The sequence below is a fragment of the Perognathus longimembris genome, chromosome 21 (assembly GCF_023159225.1).
Source record: "Perognathus longimembris pacificus isolate PPM17 chromosome 21, ASM2315922v1, whole genome shotgun sequence".
Taxonomy (NCBI): domain Eukaryota; kingdom Metazoa; phylum Chordata; class Mammalia; order Rodentia; family Heteromyidae; genus Perognathus; species Perognathus longimembris.
Window position 1 is genome coordinate 6,511,403 of NC_063181.1, and position 17,970 is coordinate 6,529,372.

General features: G+C 46.3%; 1 protein-coding gene and 1 long non-coding RNA gene across 2 annotated transcripts in view; one reads left to right on the forward strand and one right to left on the reverse strand.

Moving 5' to 3' along the window:
• Ebf2 (EBF transcription factor 2) overlaps positions 1–17,970 on the forward strand; it is a 169,019-nt gene that overhangs the window by 36,330 nt on the left and 114,719 nt on the right. The window lies entirely within an intron of this gene.
• Positions 1,411–9,208, reverse strand: LOC125339669. Its single transcript, XR_007208580.1, has 3 exons — positions 8,605–9,208; positions 3,927–3,929; positions 1,411–1,421 (listed from the first exon to the last, which is right to left on the reverse strand). It is a non-coding gene; the product is annotated as an uncharacterized LOC125339669 (long non-coding RNA).

The window sequence follows — 17,970 nt, forward strand, 5'->3', positions numbered from 1 at the left end:
TGTCCTGGGGCTTGAACTCAGGGCCTAGGCATTGTCCCCAAGCTTTGTGCTCAGGGCTAGCACTCTACCACTTGAGCCTCAGCTCCATCTGTGGCTTTTTGCTGGTTAATTGGAAACAAGAGTGTCACAGACTTACCTGACCTGGCTAGCTTCAAACCATGATCCTTAGATCTCAGCCTCCTGATTACAGGAGGATTACAGGTGTGAACCACTGGTACCTGGCTCTCCTTTCAGTTCTTTATGTCAGTGGTTTGGCCACATCTATGGAAAACTGGCACCAGGGAAGTAGGGTTGTTGCTGTGACAAAACCTGGCCTGGTGGTTCTCAGGCCTTGGGAATGAATGTGTAGGAGAACTTGGGAGACGTTGAGAGATTCAGGGCAGAGAATCTCCAGGGTGCTGTAAACCCAGTTGAATGCGTGACTGTAATGGGAGCTTAGGAGACAAGAAGCCGACGGGAATGCGGATAGTGCAGGCCAGGCCCACGAGGCTGCAGGTAGGCCTCAGGACTCTTGTGGAAACTGCTCCAAAAGCCATGCGTGCTACAACCCAGCCAAGAGTCTGTCCACATTTTGTCCATGACCTGAGACTTTGAATGAGACTGAGTTCAAAAGTAATAGACTAATTAACTTGCTCAAGGACATGTGAAGATGACACAACATTCAGGAGGTAGCAGGCTGCTAGCTAGCTGCTTTTAGCCAGGTTTCCAGAAAGAACCGAGAACAAAACAGAGCAGGTGGGTTAAAAAAAAATGGTGCATCCTCACCAGAAAAGGAGTTGAACCCGAGGACTGGAAGTAGTGTGGTGTTTAGTTAAAGGGAAGCAAAGTGCTTTGTTCTAGAACATTAGGAAAGATACACTGAGGCTACTTCAGGGTCTGGCCAGGCCCCGCCCAGCTGAAGCTTCTGGGTATAACATTGCATTCTGAAGACTCCCTGAGCTGGGGGGCCGGAGGGTCCCCTGCTTGCCGAGGGCATTTAGGGCAGGTTTCCTGTTGGAGGCTGCTGCAGGCCTGGCTCGAGGGGGAGCCTGGCTCCTGCTGAGGGAGGGAAGCCGGGGTGCCGTCCATGGGATGCGGATTGTGCAGGCTCGCGGGATGCGATGCAAGGGTCACCGGCAGGTCAGGACACTTCCACTGAGAGGAAGTCCTGGGGCGCCAGGCCGCGTGTGCAAGGCCACACTCCCCGCACACGGTCCCTGCAAGGGTGAAGTGGTGAGGGTGACGTCTAAGCTGCAATCGGTGCCCCAAGATACTGAGATTCCAGGAGCGTGGAAAGGTCTGCTGAGGAAAGCTGCGGGACCAGCGGAAGAGGGACCCATGTGGTCTCCAAGCAGCAGGAACGCGGGGTTAGACGGCCCGAGCCCACGCCCCATCCCTACGCGTCCCGGAGGCTAGACACGGGGGGTCTAGTGGATGGTCGTCTTGGTTTGATCCCTAGAATCAGAGAGGATGTGACCAGAGGTAATTATACCAGGAGGACTCTGATCTGATCAACGTATGAACCCCTTGATGGCTTCATAACACCGGTGGATCATTGGGAGACGATAAAGGTAGGAAGTAGGGTCTAGTTGGTGGAAGCAGGTTGTAGGGGTCATGTTCTTGGATGGTCTGTCTTTCCCCCCAGCCTCTTTCTGTGTGATGCTTTCTCTGTTTCCTATCTACAATGAGGTGAGGAAGGTTTTTTTCTTTTTGCCGCCATGGTGTTCCATTTCACATCAGGTGCCAGTGTAATCCTAGTTTTGCAGTCTGGATTCCACTCTGGTGTGAAGGGTCCACGCGGCTCCGGGCCTCACTGTCTTTGAGGCTTCTCAGTATCTTGATGGTGACTCTAGCATGGACTGGTGCCTTTATTTTCTTCCAGTACTGGCGTTTCAACCCAGAGCTCTGTACTTGCCAGGCAGGTGCTCTACCAGCTGTTTTGGGTTAGACGATGAAGATAAACAAAAGCAACTCACACGAAGTAGAGAACACACAGCACCGGGACTGCGAACCAAGCAGAGCTCATCTTTGGTCTCCCAAGGGGAGCCCATAGTGGGGTGATCCCTGTGTTGTGACTGGAGACGGTCCAGTCAGAGGATGGGAGGTATGCTCGGGGTCCTGGGCTGAGTCAGCATGGAAGACCGCTCACCAAAGGCCCAGTTTGCTCCCCGGGGACCCCCTGGGTTGAGACATAGGGGATGGGAAGTGAGCAGATCAGAAACGCTAGGAGAAGCCACGGTTCCCCTCAATGACACCGCATTCCTTGTGACCTTCCGTTTTTATTCCGCAGAAAGGAAAATTTTCTTTTGCTGGGGGGGGAAAATATCAAAGTGCCAACAGAGACAAGCCACATGGAGATCCTGACCATTTAAACATAGTAAATTAAATGGTGGCTACTTTGGGAAAGAATTATACTCTGGAGAAGTGACTTCAAACCATGAGTCCTTCCTGGTATTGTTTTCCACTAAGAAAACCCACACTAAGATCTCTCTCTCTCTCTCTCTCTCTCTCTCTCTCTCTCTCTCTCTGTCTCATAATAGAGTTGTTGCTGTGCACATCAATATAAAACACCTCTCCTAACAAGTAGCCCAGCTGTTCTCAAACGTCCAAGGAACTTCACAGTGGAGTTCCTCCGTCTTTTTCCCTTTCTCTAGCACAGCTAGAGGAAGAAAAGGAAATCTTACATTTTATTTTGATTCTGCCATTGAACTTGCGTTTGGGGGCAGGTGGTTTCTTCTCTGTGCTTCAATTATAGTCTTCATGTCTCTTATCTGCCCCAAAGGGAGACCAGCAGCCCCTGGGACTGCTGTGTACGGATCCTATTATTCAAGATGAACGTCGATGATTCCCTGCTACCCGTTAGGAAGTCTTTCTGTTCTGGGGCGAGGTGGGACTCGTTTGAACTCTAGCACCTATCTCTTAGCTCTGATGAGGAAGTCACCATTTGGAATGGGTGCAGGCCTAGAGAACCCTTAGAGGACTTTCCTTTTTTAAATGTCGCGTGTGAGTTTGGGGCTCTCTATGATGGATATCATTTTAGAAAGGATCACGGTGATTTTCCCTCCATCTTAAATTGTCGAAGTAAAAAAATTGCCCTCAAGTATCGTGTGCCAGTTGAGTAGCCATACCAGTCATGATAAAATTGCATCCTCTGTGTTTTCCTCCCGGTAATTGTTAAAAATCAAATGTAGCCAGCTTCTAGGCAGATCACTCACTTTGCGTTCTTATGGGGAAAGCTGGCGTGTAGGACATCTGTCTTTGAGACGGTCTCTCACTGTGTAGCTCAGGCGAGTCTTGAACTCCCCATCTTCCTGCTTCCACTTCCCAGGGCTGGGATTTCAGGGGTGTGCCGGAACAATGGTGCCCTCAAACTACATGCAGATTAGGGTATTTTTAATGTTTTGTTGTTTTTCAACATGTCAAGTACGATCTTTGGAGCAAGGGGAAAATACTAATTTAACTATTAGGCGATACCTTAGGAACAAAAAGTTCTCGGCGGAAACGCCTCTCCTAATGAGATGAGGAACGCAGGTGAGGGCGTTTCGGAGACAAAGAGTGTTGGTACCAAAGTGCCCCTGTTCCCCTGGGAGGCCCAGCCGAGAGCACCCGGATTCGTCCCTAATTGTTCTCTCGGTGCTTTGCCGGAGAGATGAGTTTTCAGGCAGGGATGTCGGGATTCAGGTCAGAGGGTTCGAGAAGTCTGCGGTGGGGGCGGTGTGGTCACATTGGCTGTGCCAGGGTGGGGCTCGTAGGAAACCTGACTGTCACGTATCCTTGGCACCCATTCCTGGTTTCCCGAGAGCAGAATGAGAACATTCCTGCTCCCAGAAAAATAAATTGACCAGCAGTGTTGAAGCAGGGAGGGAGGAAGTGAATGGGGACAGCCGGATCTTTTGCAGGAGCATCTGGAAGTTTCTGGTACCACGTTGAGCAGGTTTTTTCACCACAGCCTCTGATGCCCAAGTTCTCCCACCCTCTGCCCACTGCACGTGGCGCTCAAACTCTGCCAGCTTCAGTTCTGCCTGGAGTCTCAAGAGACTAGTCACAGCCCGCACCCCTAGAATGTCTCTTGGGGTGCACACTGGGACCCCGTGGCTTCCGTTGGCCCATTTCTGGGCCAGCTTGGTCGTGTAAGATAAGACAGGGAGGTGAGTCCCCCGCGGGACAGCCGTCTGGGATCGACCCAGGGTCCTGGCCTCCCTGGCCAGCGCCGGCCACCCCGTTGGCTTCAAGATTGAATCTGTCACCCCAGGCAGCAGCCATGGCTACAGAGGAGGCTACACCACCCAAGGGGAAAGCCGCAGCCAGGAAGAATCCGGCCCATTATTACCCTCATTATTTATTTCTTACCCAGCACTGCAGCGCCTGTAAGGAAAAAGAAGTCTAATTCCCTCTGCATTTCAATCCTGCAATATTTACTCCAAGCCAGAGTCTCTGGCTGTTAATGTTTTCTCCAAGGAGCTCCACGAGCTTTAAGGCAGGGCCGCGGGGAGACGGAGCACAAAAGGAAAAGGCAGTGCGGAGTGCTCAGACCGGGGCCTTCTGCGACAGCGGGGCTGGCATAATTTACACCACCACCCCATGTACGACACATGTCTGGGCTCGACAAAGGTGCGCGGTAGATGGGCGCTATCTGCCTCACAGTGGGCCTGCTGTGCGCATGTCAGCGATCCAGTGAACGACGACAAAGCCATTCATCACTAGCATTTCCTTCACACCCTTATCCAAGAACAGGGTGGCAAAAGCCAGCTCCCCCTGTACTGTGCCACCCGTGCCCGGCCAGATCACACGCCCCCTGCTCAGTCTCCAGGCAGGAGACTAGATCCTTCTTTTCTTCTTTCTCAATGGCTTTGCCGTGCTTAAGTGGAGTGGTGCCAAGGTCTCTTTGGGCTATTGTCACCCAGAAAACGGAGTTCTTTTATTTGTCATAAACAATCTCAAGGAGTTCAGTATAGCCGAACTCCTTTTACCTTCCACCCTTCCATTTCTGGTGCCCCATGTAAGCAACATGGTGAGGTTCTAGGGATGGCCAGGAAGGAAAATAGCTAGAGTAATTGTTCTTTGGTAAATACACGTTTAACAGTACCTGTTCTGTTGGAGCTTAGTAGCTCAAGCCTGTAATTCCAGCTACTCAGGAGGCTGAGACCTGGAAGATCTTAGTTTGAAGCCAGCCTACGCAGACAAACCTGGAGACCCCCACTTTCAAAATAGCCAGCAAAAAGCCAGGCCAGAGATATGGCTCAAGTAGCTAAAGCATCAGCAGAGCAAGCAAAGCGGAGTGAATGTAAGGCCCTGAGTTCAAACTCTGATAAAGAAAGAAAGGAAAATGAGAAGCAAAGGAAGAATGAAAGGAAGGAAGGAAAGAAGAAAGGAAAAAAGACAAAAGAAGAAAGGGAAGGGAAGAAGGAAGGAAAAAAGAAGGAAAAGAAGAGGGAAGTGCACACTTTCTATTAACTACTCACTAGAGCTAACCACTAATTATATCTGGTTGCTTCTTAAGCAGAACCTTAGGACAAAGCCAACCTTAGATTTGAAGTTCATGTTAGCTGCTATGACCCCTTACTGAGCTACGTCTGGGTTTTCCGCCAGCCTCTCCCTCTTGCTTGAACTTAGCCCTCACTTCCCACGGATGACCATTGATGATCTCTCTATGTGATATCAGAATGTCTTTATGTGTTGGATTAGCCTTGGCTGAACCTTTTTTGTTAATAACAGTTGCATCTTGCCTGTTGATTGCTGTTGGCTAAAGAACAAACACCTGGCTCATGTCCACAGGGAAAGAACCGTTTGCAGATTGAGTTGATCCGTGTGTGGATATTTCAGTTCCAGAGGCTCAAGGTTCGTTTGCTTACCTAATGCTCCCGTCCTCCCCGTGTGACGCTCGAGTCTGCTGGAATGCTCTCGTCCTCGGGAGAAACCAACAGTTCTACCGATGAGAGGTTACCGGACCAGGGGACGGCCAGTTGATTAAAGGAACAAATGAACAGCGTAGGCATTTATGCGTCAACGGGGGCCGTTTATTGAGCTTGCCTCATTTTTCTTGTACCCTAAGTCCTCAGCGTTGGGGAATGTTGGCACCCTCCCGCAGCTGGGCGTTTCCTGGCTGCTGGCAACGGGAGGAGAAGGACCGTGTTTCTCCATTATTCTGCGATAGAGTGCCGCACTTGAGGTACACTGGAGCTTCCTAAATGGCCCTGTGGATGACATTTGTATCCCTTTGTCAGGTGGGCATGCAGGGCCTGGCAGCACGCCACAAACTGTTCTTTTCCTTGATGACAGAGAGCCGCACGGAAGGCGAGACCTTTCCCAGTGCCCCAGGGGCGGTATGACTTGAGAAGAAGGCTTCTGAGTACCAGGCTCCTTGGCTGTAATTTAAGAGGTTCCTGGGCCTGGGCCTGGGCCTGGCCTGCCTACGTGATTGTCTAGCTGCTCAGGAGTTCACTTTCCAGTTGCCGAGGCTTCTGCGGTTTAGCACTGAGGTTGCGGAGTGGGAGACCTTCCAAGTCAGAGACTTTGTTTAGCAGTCAGGGTCTCCCTGGAGAAAGGGGCTCCGGTCACAGGCTTGGGGCTGGAGGAATTCAGAGGAAGGAGGGCCGCGAGGGCAACGAGGAGGAAAGAGAATTGCAGAGACGTGGGTGGTCGGGTGGAATCGAGGAAGAGCAAGAGGGAAGAAGAACTTACAGGAAAGAATGACAGGGGATGTGGAAGACAGGCAGGGGAAAAGCAGAAGACTTATGGGAACATGAAAAGAAGAAATTAAAACAAGTCCGGATGGAACCAAGACTACAGAGAGAAGAAACAAAGAGGTCAGGTGCTAGTGGCTTCTACCCATACCCATAGCAACTCAAGAGTGAGATGTGAGGACCCTGGTTCAAAGACCGATGGCGCGGGAAAGTTGATCATCAAAAAGCCAGAAGTGTAAATGTGACTCAGATGGTAGAATATCAGCCTTGGGGTGGGGGTGGGGGAACCAACCAAACAAGCAAGAGCACAAGGCCCAGAGTTCCCAGCCTCAATTCCAGCACAAAGGCAAGCAAACAACAACAACAAAAAGAAACAAAGAAGAAAAAGGGTGTTAGTGAGTCTTATGGGGGAAAAAGGAAGCTGTCTTTGTGGGAGACAAATATGCCTGAAGTCAGATGAAGACCGTCATGAGTGAATCCATGCTCTATGAACACGCTTTCCAGAAAGAGAGGGCTAAGACATTCAAAATAGGCCTTGCTCTGATGGGGTTTTAAAAGATACTGCTTATTTATATTTGTATTTGGTGGCCAAATCCGTGGAATGCCGAGCGAATCCACACAGGGAAGTGTCTTGAGAAGAAAACAGACAAAAGTGATCACTAGATTGCCTTTCATTTTCCATTTTAAACGTGATTTAATAACGGTTTGGCTGTGATGCTTTTATTTACTTTGCTTTGTCTTCTCAAGGGCCTGTTGGATACATATCCGTTTTGCTGGTGAATGAGCATCATTTGTTTATAGCTAGGAGGGAACTTAATCTTTTTTTTTTTTTTTTTTGCCAGTCCTGGGCCTTGGACTCAGGGCCTGAGCACTGTCCCTGGCTTCTTTTTGCTCAAGGCTAGCACTCTGCCACTTGAGCCACAGCGCCACTGCTGACCATTTTCTGTATATGTGGTGCTGGGGAATCGAACCCAGGGCTTCATGTATACGAGGCGCGCACTCTTGCTGTTAGTCCATATTCCCAGCCTGGAACTTAATCTTTTACTTGAGTAACCACAACCTCATTTTCTCTTGGACACTGGATTTCAGTCTTTTTTTTTTTTTCTTCTCCATCTCTTCTGCAGAATATTGCTGTCAATCTCTACCCCCCACCCCCGCCTCTTTTTGTGTCAGTCATGGGGCTTGAACTTGGGGCCAAGGTACTGTCCCTGAGCTTTATGAGCTCAAGGCTAGTATTCTACCACTTTGAGCCACAGTGCCACTTGTGGTTTTCTGGTGGTTCATTGGAGACAAGAGTCTCATGGACTTTCTGCCTGTGGTGGCTTTGAACCACGATCCTCAGATCTCAGCCTCCTGAATAGCTAGGATTATAGACATGAGCTAGTGCCGGGCAGCCACCTTGAAAAAAGGTGTTTTATTTTTTTCTTTTTTTTTCCCTTCCCTGCCCTTCTGAGTCACCTGTCATCCAGTAGCTTATAGGACTTCCTACTTGTTTATTCAGAGAGGACTGGTGGGGGTGGTGGGAGGACTTCTTCTAGTGTGAGATCTGAACTAATCTGCCCTCTTGTAAGGCGTTATCCATCTTTCCTGTAATGGCAGGCACTGTGCTTAATTGCCCTCTTGTAATGTGTTATCCCTGAGATGATAATTTGAGTTATTTCTTTGTTAACCTTTACACAGCCAATAACAAATTAAACATCATTATCTGAGTTTAAAATAGGCTGTAAATCTCTAAGCCGTGGTAATACTCAGACACTTCCAACTAGGGAGTCGTAAAATGACATTAAATGATACTGGGAAACACAACCCAGAAAGTACTACAAATAAATGACAAGAAAGCAGATTCTCTCCGACAGGGGTTGACAGGAAATGATCTGTCAGAACCGTGTTGCATAGATTGTTCTAGAGAGAGAGAAGCTGTCTTCTCCAAGTGAGTTAGCACTCAGGAGGATAGCTCAGGCTCTCAGACTCCATCTTGTCTTTCCTGGCTTACCCCACGTTGGAAGGAGATAGTTAGAGCTGGTCAGTTAGTCAATTTTCTTAAAGATTACATGAGCAGAGGTTACCGTTGGAGAGAAAAGCAGTCTGCGCCTGTTCACTGTGAATAGCATGAAATAGCATGTAGCATGTTCGCAGGTGCTCAAACCACACAACCGCTAAGGTCTGTTTCACTGTTTAGATTTGGGGGGATTTCATGTTGGCCCGTCTTCGGGGACCCCGTGTTCCTCTTTTCTGCTCACCACACTCCATTTTTGCTCACAGGGTGCTAAAGTAAAAACACTGTCAGCGTCGGGACAATTATTGGTCTGTTTATGGCTTCCATTTCTCGCAGGAATTTTACCCTGAAATTTAGCAATTTTCCCTAGAAATGGTAAGGTTTACTTAACACTTTCATACTTATTAGTACATAGTTACACAATTGTCTTCTGCAATTAAAAAAAAAATCCCCACTTCAGTGTTTCTAGTTTATATTTAAAATAGGTAGTTAAACCTGTCAGTTCTTCTTAATTATAGTCTGAATTGCAATGGGCCCTCATCTTATTAATTCTGCCCTTCTGCTTTCTAAATTGGTTTATTTCACTGTAAGGTTTCCACCAGTGGATTCTTCATTTATTATTTTTGTTAGTGTTTTGAAAAACATAAATTTATTGTTGTTATTAAAGTGTGTAAAGAGGAGTTACCATTTCATAAGTAAGGTAATAAATAAATTTCTTTTTGGATAATGCCATCCCTTCCTTTCCTTTCACCTAGTTGTTAGTTTTTTTAAAATAGAATTTTATTGTTATTGTTAAGTGTTCTACAGAGAGGTTACTGCTTGTTTCATAAGTCAGGTAATAAGTACATTTCTTTGTACTTTGTACTCTTCCTTCCTATCTTTTGTTTGTTTTTATAAAAAGAAATCATTTGGTGCTATCCATTTTCCTCTGTATGCAGTTTTAGCCCTAGTTTTCATTTATTTTTCTTCCTAATGGTCATTTATTTGTAAGTGGTCAGATGGTAGTGTTGATTGCTTTAGTAATTGATTTGTTAGTTTAACTAGATTTGTTAAAATTTTAGAGGTTGTCTGAAAGTGTATTGAATTTTGGTGGCTTTGTAGTTTGGATATTTGGGGACCTTGAATAACACACACACACACACACACACACACACACACACACAAATTACAAATTGATAAAACATTTTTTTCTCCAATTCAGTGCTTTCAACCTTTAACATAGCCTTGTCTTCTCTTGAGTTCTGAGAACTCTAATTTTTGTTCATATTTACATTATAAATCTTCATCTAACTTTTTATTTCTAATGTTGTATTTGAGTGTTCTCTTTCCTTAAATAGTTTTCTAGAGGTATAGTTTATGTAACATATAATCCACCATTTTCCTAATATGATTCAGTGGTTTTACATAACCTTTGTAGGGTTATGGATATTTGAGTATTTTGTTGGTTTGTTTCTTGGTAATGGGGTTTGTGTTTCCTAGGGCAGAGGTTCTACCATTGGACCTTCTGAAGTGTTCTTATAGATAATACACAGTTGATTAAATTCCATATAGCTTCAATGTGAGTATTTCGGTAGGAGAGTTTAATGGCTTTGCATTTATTGTTACAGCTGGTATGTCTAGTCATGACCCTGGCATCTCAGTCCATGTTACTGTTTTTCACTTATTTGCTATTTCCTTTTTTTGTATACAAATTTCATTATATCATTGTTTGCTTTTGATCTCAAATGTATATATTTTTCTTTCGATGCCATTTCAGAAATGTTTCTAAACAATAAATGCAGCTTTTATGTTCAGATTAATAAAATACCAACCTTTCACCATGTACACTGCCTTTGAATCACTGCTTTTACCAGTAAGTTTTACAATCCCGTTTATTTTGACGATGGGTTTGCTTGTCTCCCTCACTTTGTGACAGCTGAACTGTTGAGCTTTGATTTTTTTTACTTTGCTTTTCTAGATTGGAGTTACATCTTCAGTAATCTTATCAAGAAGGGGACGTAGGCAATGTTTTCTTGAAGCTTGGAATACCTAAGAGTCCTTTTCTGAGGTCTCCACTTAGAAAATATTGGTCATAAAACGCTTGGGCCAGAGCCTTTTCTTATCCAGAATTACTTAGAGATCACTCAGCATACTCCCGCATTTTATTCTGGGGAGGGGGAGGGGGAGGAGGCTGCTCACACTTTTTATCATCCTTGATTACTCCTGGAATGCAGTGAACTATTAACAGCAGCCTCGCCAACTAGGAAAGTTCTCCCGGCCATTTCTTCTTATCTTCCTCCTGTTGCGTTTCTTGCCGTCTCTCTGTGATGGAGCTTGTCAGCTTCCCTGGGTTCTTGGGTGGAGGAAACACTGGCGGGCGGGTGGGTGGGTGGGTGGGGGAGGCAGGGTGTCACAGAAATAAATCCAAGATGCGTTGTGCAGAGATACAGAGAATTAATAAATTAGCAGAGCTCTAATAGATGGGCAGGCTAGGTGGAAAGGAATGGGTGCACTTTAGAAGTCATGTTTAGGGGTTCAGTGAGCTTTCTTTTTTGTTGTTGTTGTCTCTTTAGTAAGAAGGTAGTAAAGGTGGCACTGGGGATTGGGAGCTGGAAGTCATTTCAAACCAGAAGCCCGCTCCCAGATGTTGACGTGCTGGTCTGCTTCACTGCTGTGACAGCCAGCCTGAGGAAACCAGCTTCAAGGGGGAAAAGGCTTTATCTTGGTGTGGAGGTCTCAGCCCACAGCTGCTTACTTTGAGGTGGCCGGAAGCAGAGAGGGTGGAGCCAGACCCTTCAAAGGCCCGCCTCCAGTGATGTACTTCCTCCAGCCAGAGCTCACCTCTCCATACCCATGACAATCTATTGTTGAAGAAGTGACAGGAGACCCGGGAGAGGGGAGAGGGAGGAGGGAACTAAAGTGTCGAGAAGTTCAAAGACTTGAAATCCCCAGTTAGTGGCAGAATCAAGATCGCCTTTCTGCTTTGCCTGGTTATTCAGAGCCATAGATCTCTCTAGAGACTCTGTCTCTGGGGACAGGGATGGGGCAGGTCACCTCAGCACCTGGGGGCTTAGCCTCTTGCTCCCCGCACCCTCCACATTGGCCAGAACAGCTCCCCTTTAGCCTTTACTTTTTAAAAATTTTTGTGGAGAGGTGATTTACAAATAGGGGATTTTTAGTTCAGTGCATTTTGTCACTATACAGTAAAGTGTAGCAAGAACTTTAGGGTATCGTGTTGTCTCTAGCCTTTGCGCTTGGTGGGTCCGTGGCTTCCATAAGGAAAAGGCACTGAGATCCTCCTTGTGCTCTTTCTTAATCTGGATTCTAACCCAGCCAGCACCGAGTGGAAGGGGCCTGACAGCCGGTAGACAGCCTGTGAAGCCGGAGGTTCAGCTCCACTGAGCTGGGTGGTTGGAAAAGTCTCAGCTCCTGGGCTTCACCTGCCGTCAGCCGACTCCTGTCTCCTTTCTTTCCATTCACCCCGACTGTTCAGTTTGCTCCTTGCCTATTTATTGCATGCATTCCCCTCTTTTCCTTGTTATTCTTTCCTCTCTTTATATTTTCCTCCCATGATTTCTGCTGATATTTTCTGGGATCTTCCAATTCAACTTCCTCCCACCCTCCTTCCCAGACTGTGTTCAGGACCTTCCTCCTCTCCCCTCCGGTTTCCCTCTTCTTTCATTTCCTTTACTTCGCCCCCCTCATTTGTTCTCTCTGGTTTTGCCTCCTATTTATTATAAAAATACCGAAATATTGTGCTGAAAGAATTTTATAGTAATCCCTATGTGTTTCCCTCCCAGATTCTATTATTATTTTACTAAATTTGCCTTATCCCATATTTATCTATCTCCGTGAGTGAGTTTTAGCCAGGTGTGGTGATGTACACCTGGAATTCCAGGACTTGGGGAGCTGAGGTGGGAAATCCCAAGTTCAAGGTCAGCTTGGGCTATGTAGTAAAAACCAAAAACAAATCAAGAAAAAAAAAAAAAAGAGGAAGCGTTAGACGCTGGCCTCAGCCAGGCAAATCATGAACTTGAACTTGTTGACATTGCCTGTTTCTCTTAAATGGAACGGATTATATAAATCACAAACATACGGTGAGATGAGTTCTGACAAATGCTCCTGTAGTCTAAACCCCTTTCGAGACAAAGAATGTTCCGGGTATCTTAGAAAGTTCCTCCCCTCTCCTTTCTCCACCAGTCCCTATTTCTGCTTAGCTTTCATGATGGAACCATTGCTCTGACATGGATTCATTTAGCCTCTTGTAGAATTTCACTCACAGGGAGAGCAGCAGAAGTCCGTTCTTTCCCGCAAGGCTTCTTTTGTGCGGCAAAATGTTTTAAAGGTCTGTCCAATTCCATGTGTATAAATCACCATCCATTTGGATGCCTGAACAAAAGCAGGTCCTTTTTCTTTGCCAAGTCATATTCCCCCAGAGAATCGCCACAGTTGGTTATAGATGTGGCCAGGGTTTGTCATTATGAAGGGAGTTGCTGGGAGGCTTTTTTTTTTTTTTTTTTTGCTTTTGCTATTCTCTCTCTCTCTCTCTCTGGTTCACTTTTGTTTCCAGAAGGTACTCCGTGCGTATGAGTAAGTGGAGTGATCAACTAGCGGTGGGAAGAGCGTAAGGTCGTGGGTAACAGGCACCCCGGACACAGTAAACACTCAGTAAATGATGGCTGCGATCATTCAGGTGCTTGTAGTTGCAGGACTTTTTCTGATTGGATTTCCAGGTTTGTTTTGCTTTGTGGCTTTTGCCAAATGAGGTCACACCTTTGTACCTTCGTTTGTTTTTCTAAAACCTCTCCGTACCTCGTGGGTTACATAAGGATAAAAATATAAACCTTCCCTGCATGGTGGAAAGGAACGGTGAAGGAAAATGATGGCTAAAGTGTTTGCAAAACAACAACAAAAAAATACAGCATCTACATTTTTTTTTTTTTTTTACTCACACAACTTGAATTTTGCAAAAAATGACTTCAAGATCTTTGGATGAGAAAATAGCACTCAAAAGCCAAGAGCTACAGTTTGAAAACTATCCTGTTCCCAGACCCATTAGCTGTCATTCAGCGAGGACTTAGCAGTTTCCACTGAAGCAGAAAGAAGTTTATTTTACCATTTTAATTTGGTGCTGCTTTATTTACTCTGTTTGTGCTAACCCAAATTTGGCACCGACTCTGTACTCCAAGTGCTAATTTAAGTGACATATTTCCGTTCTGCCTGGGAAGAATGCACAGAAGAGCTGAAAGACGTGTGTTTATAATTATAAGGTACCGAGTTGGCTCCAATAGCATCTCAGAGCATATGGGAACTACGTGGGCTAGTTAGCAAAAGTTTATGCCGGAGCCTGATGCTGTTTGGCTGAGTTTTGTAAACTCAGAGTTGTTAAGCTGTGTCTAATAAAACATGAGCTGAGTCGATTTAATATTTCCAGGCCAGACTGTTATTGTGGTGAGGATAACCTTATTCTCTGTTCTTGGCGGGGAAAGGCAGAGGATTCCCGCTTTCTCTGGAGTCGGTAGGTTTTGGGATAAGAGGGACAGTCTGTTTTCTTCCAGCTCAGTCACTGGGAATGTGGACAGGAGGCTCAGCCCCAAGCCCACTCATTCTGGCTTTTAGGTTTCATGCCAGGTGGATATTGAAGAGCAGTAGAGGCGTGGACTTAACATTCATTGTACATGATGCATAAAATGTCTAAGTTCTTCGTGTGTGTGTGTGTGTGTGTGTGTGTGTGTGTGTGTGTGTGTATGTGCCAGTACTAGGGCTTGAACTTAGAATCTCACTTTCTCACTTGATGTTTTTCTGCTCATGGCTGGTGCTCTACCACTTGAGCCACACCTTGACTTCTGACTTTTTGCTGATTATTTGGAGATAAGAATCGCATGCATTTTTCTACCTGGGCTGGGTATGAGCTGTGATCCTAGGATTACAGGTGTGAGCCACCGGCACTTACTTTTAAATTTGTCCTTATAGATATTTTCTATTATTCACAAGACCAGTGCTCATGGAAGTAGAGTGCTCTAAACCCAGGAGAAGGTGTGCTGATGGAGAAATGGGTCTATTGATTTCAGGCGTGAGCGTGTGCACACACGCAGCACTGTATTTTGCATCTGCGCACGATGTGACTGACCATGGTAAGATGGTTTTGTTCACCTACTGTGCGCAGGTGGGTATAAATTTTGTTTCCTGACTCTGGCTTCTTTTTCTCTGCAAACTTCGGGAGAGCAGAGAACAGTTGAGATGTGGTTCCCCGAGCCCTGAACTTCCTCGCTAATCCCCAAATGCCGCTCTTGATGTATCCAAGAATCCAGTGAACACCCTACAAGATTAAGAAGAGAGGGGAATGGGGGGGGGCGGGTTAAGTGGAAGGGCGAGAAGGCCGGAAGTGGATGCACCGATCAAGATGCGGTGTATTCATAATTGCTTTGTTAAATGACAACTCTTTTGTACAACGACTTAAAGATGATTGAAAAAAGTATTTTACCAAAGTGGAATAGAAACCTTAATTAAGTGGGGTTCAAGGCAGACATCTTCGCACCCCTTCATCTCACGTGGGGACAGTGTCACCTGCCTGTGTGTGGCAGTCTCCTAGGATTAGAGGTGGGAGTCCCCTGTGCTGGCCATGCAGCACTCGTGTGTGCAAGCCGCATGCCGTGGAGCACTGACATGACTGCGTGGGCTCGCCCAGCTGTCCTTGGGATGTACCCGGCCCGTGAAAGGATCCTGAGAATTATATGATTCCCTATAAAAACGAAAAAAAAAACAACACACCAAGATAGCAAATTATAGATGTCCTTAGCAGTCACCGTTGTTGTGGCCACGTGGGGGGGGGTATGATGAGTGCATCCTGCAGCCCCCCAGGAGTTAGGAACCCCCCCCCCCCCCACCTAGATCACCTACTTTCTCTGGATTTCCTCTCTTCCTCAACTTCTCCCTCTCCTGGCTGGGCCAAGAATAACCTTCCAGTGAGAGTCAGCAGGTCAAGAACAGCCTTGAAAGAACGTCGGGTCCAACTCTTGGGGTTCGAGAGAAGAAGGATGGCGTTGTCCAGCGACACCCACAGCCACGTTGTCCGTTGCGGGAGCTCGGGAGCGATTTCTTCTGATCTGAAGATTCGTTTCTCAGATCAGATGTGTACCTGAATTTCTCACGTGCGCCAAGCCGGAGCATCGCAGACCGTTTATCCTGCCTTGCTGTCTGGAGGCCTCTGGCCTGCTCTACTGATGTGAACTCATCTGCTGAGGTGTTCTATTTCCCATGCACCCCCTGGGTACTTCCGAGAAGGCAGCAGCTAGGTCTCCCACCAATTCATAGGTGCTTCTTCCCCGGGCGGGCAGAGGAGGGAGGGGTGGCCTGTCCAGAGAACCCCGCAAGGCGTGGAGAACTTGTTAGAAGCTGGGCTTGGACCGGGGAATCCCAGCTTGTAACCTCAGCCCTGGCTACCGCCCAGACTCGACCTCCTCTGCCTTCTTCTGTTTTACCACTTTTCAAATATAAACAATTCCCCTGCCTCTCTTAAGACCAGAGTTACTGTCCCTGAGATTTCCTGGAGGCAGAAGAAAGGTAGCTTTGGCTTTGCTGACTGTCCAGCCAGGTTTTTCTTTTCTTTTTTTTTTTTTTCCCTCTTCTTTCTTTTTCTTTTTTGGCAGAAGCTGAGTTTTTTTTTTTCTTTTTTTGAGAAGTTTCTCAGTTTCAGGAGGTGGTGGGTGGATAGCAATCTTTGGGAACACCCAGGACGGGCAGCCACGGAGATCTGAGCTCATTCTGCAAAAACTCTAAAGGCCTCCATGGGAAGAAAGAACCCAAAGCAGTTCCCAACACGCGGACAAGGGGGAGCACTGAGCAAATGTTGTCACCTGGAGATTAGGGATGACTGAACTGAGGTCAGGCGACTGACTGGGTGACGTCCAAGTCAGGCAGGGATTAGCAGAGTCACAGAATGCCATTGAAGTACTCTGGTCTCATTTTATTTGTATCAATATGGAGTCTAGAATATATTTCGCTAGGCTTGATGGCATAGGTTTGTAATTTTAACTACTTAGGAGGCCGGGGTTGGAGGATTGAGAGTTTGAGGCCGTCTTGGGAAAAGTTAGTGAGACCCTATCTCATAAACAAAAGAATAAGGCATGGCTCAAGGAGCCGAGCTCTTACCTACCATGCTTAAGGCCCCTGGTTCACTCCCTAGTACTGTAAAAACTATCTATCTATCTATCTATCTATCTTATAAACATGGAAACACACATGAGCCCTATAAATAGAAGTACATAATAGAAATACATAAGTAGAATACATAAAAGAAATAGAAGTATATGAAGGTAGCAATAAAACAGATACTATATCAATGTGATTACACATTTATTTATAAGATTTTAAGTGTATACACGGTATACCATATTATCATATGGAATAAACAAGGATCTGTATGTATGTATGTGTACTTCTGTTTAGGTTCATGAAAGGGTTCATAATCAGAAAACCAAAGTAAATTAAATCCACCTTAGCTTTTAAAAAAGACGAATAGGATGCTTCTCCTTTCTCTACTAGGGGTGGGGGCGAATAGATGCTAGAAAAATAGAGCCAGAAACGTGTTACCACTTTCAAAAGGTTAGGGACTCTCAAGGGGTCTTAACTGGTGGGCAGTATAAACGCAGACCAGTGCAATTGGCACATAACCCCTAGCCTCTGTTTAGACAGTAGTTTTAGTACCTTCTCCTACAAAGCCTGGTGTGACAGCCCCTCCCTTGAGAGTTAGGAGTCTCACCCTGCCCTTCACTTCCTAAGGGTGTGCGTGCGTGCGTGCGTGTGTGTGTGTGTGTGTGTGTGTGTGTGTGTGTGTGTGTGTGTGTGTCTGTGTATCCTGGAAGAGGCTAAGGGTGAGGAGGGGAGCCTGCCTGGTGGCATTTAACTGACAGATCTTTGGCTGTCCCCACCCATCCAGTGCCTTGGGACTGGAAAGGGAGCAGCTTGGTGTGGGTGTTTTAGGGAGCTTTCTCAGCATTTACCATTGAGCAGATGTCTGAAGGAGTAGCTCACACAATTGGCTGAAGAGTCCCGAAAGTCAATATGGGAAAGAAGAATTTCAACTGTTGTGTGTTTTTTTTTTTTTTAAACATAAAGGTCATAGTAAGCCCAGGTGTCTGAGGGCTGGGAGCAAAATAATAATAATAATAATAATGTCCATCTACACCCAAGTCTAACTGGGCCAACTTTCTAGCTGAGGCTGGATCAGCCGAGATGTTCCAATGGGACGAAGGCAGTGGAGTGCTTTTTGCACTCTATCCACAAGCTCAATTTGACTTTCCCTGAAAGAACCCCGCTTGGTGGGAAGATGAA